This window comes from Sinocyclocheilus anshuiensis, unplaced genomic scaffold, assembly GCF_001515605.1.
Source record: "Sinocyclocheilus anshuiensis isolate Anshui unplaced genomic scaffold, SAMN03320099.WGS_v1.1 scaffold328, whole genome shotgun sequence".
Classification (NCBI taxonomy): Eukaryota; Metazoa; Chordata; class Actinopteri; order Cypriniformes; family Cyprinidae; genus Sinocyclocheilus; species Sinocyclocheilus anshuiensis.
In genome coordinates, this window is record NW_015558621.1 from 797,091 (window position 1) to 798,852 (window position 1,762).

Consider the following 1,762-nt stretch of genomic DNA (forward strand, 5'->3'; position numbering starts at 1 on the left):
CCCCCATAGCAACCCCTAGAGGACGCAGTTCGAAGTTCCCATGAAAGGGAACGCGGGTCTCTGCCATTCATTCATAGAGATATGATCGTAATATGAGTTAATGCTCATCAGATCGCGTAAATCAGTGGGAAATTAATATAAATGATGATTTTGTGTAAAGAAATATCAAGTAAACGTATAAAAATATAAAAACCCTGGCAAAGCTATTATTATCAGGGCATGTGAGCAGAGCATAGCGGGGAGCAGATCAGTGAACGAGATTTTACCAGCGTTGCCCAGAACTGCAAACTAGTGATGCAAAGTCCGATTCATTTCCGCGAACTGGTTCTTTTCGGACAGATCGGCTCATTGAACCGGTTCAAAAAGCAGATTCATCGGTTCCTGACGTCATCAGGCAATAATGTCTCTACGCATTTCTTTTCTAACAACTCAGTGCCATGTTGTATCAAAGAAAAATTCAAATAAGTCATTCGTGTCAACACATATTGAAGCATTCAAAAAATAAAGTTATTTGTGTAAAGCATATTGCTGATTATTGCCATATAATTCACTTAAGTTAATGGTATGTGTTTGTGGTCACAGTTTCATTCACGGATCCTTATGTCAGATACGATTGACTGACCAATATTGACTAGCCTACAACTTGGATAAGATTCCTAAAAGTTTCACACCCCGGAACTAAAGTTCGATTCAGTTCGATTTGTGAACCGGCTCGACCGGTTACTTCCTGAGAACAGGCTCAAAAGAACGATTCGTTCAAGAACCGAACATCACTACTGCAAACAGGAAAAAATATCATAGAAATTTATTGTCGGCGCGTTATTTGATTGGACTTAGGTTTTCCGGTGAGCATGAGCGGTAAATGAGCTGAATGCATACTGATAGAGCGGAATAATGAACGGAGCGTCACACGGCGCAGTGATGACGGCTGGAGGAGAGTGCTGGGCGGCGCGGCATATATTTTCGGCGGCCGAAAATTCATTGCATCCCTAGTAAACGGACAAAACGATTCTTCGAAGCACATTTTGCCTCGATGATTTTTTGTATTCGACTTACTCGAGGAATCGTTTCAGCCCTACATCTAACACATACAATCTGTTTGTTAGCATAAACTAATTTATCAGGTTGATTTAGTTTGACTGAATTACTCAACCCTTTTAAGCCTGACATATGAAGAGTTTATTGAAAATATGAAAGTGTTTATTGAACCTTTAGACAATATATCTAAAATACACTGAACAATTTGTGAGGCCGGTTGGATGTACGGCCAAATTCTCTGAAATGCCTTTGGAGATGGCTTATGGTAGAGAAATGAACATTCAATTCACGGGCAACAGCTCTGGTGGACATTCCTGCAGTCAGCATGCCAATTGCACGCTCCCTCAAAACTTGCGACATCTGTGGCATTGTGCTGTGTGATAAAACTGCACATTTTAGAGTGGCCTTTTATCGTGGCCAGCCTAAGGCACACCTGTGCAATAATCATGCTGTCTAATCAGCATCTTGATATGCCACACCTGTGAGGTGGATGGATTATCTCGGCAAAGGAGAAGTGCTCACTAACACAGATTTAGACAGATTTGTGAACAATATTTGAGAGAAATAGGCCTTTTGTGTACATAGAAAAAGTCTTAGATCTTTGAGTTCAGCTCATGAAAAATGGGGGCAAAAACAAAAGTGTTGCGTTTATAATTTTGTTCAGTGTATATATTTTTTGAATATCCTATTGAATACATCAGACTTTCATGGCTCATATAGTATG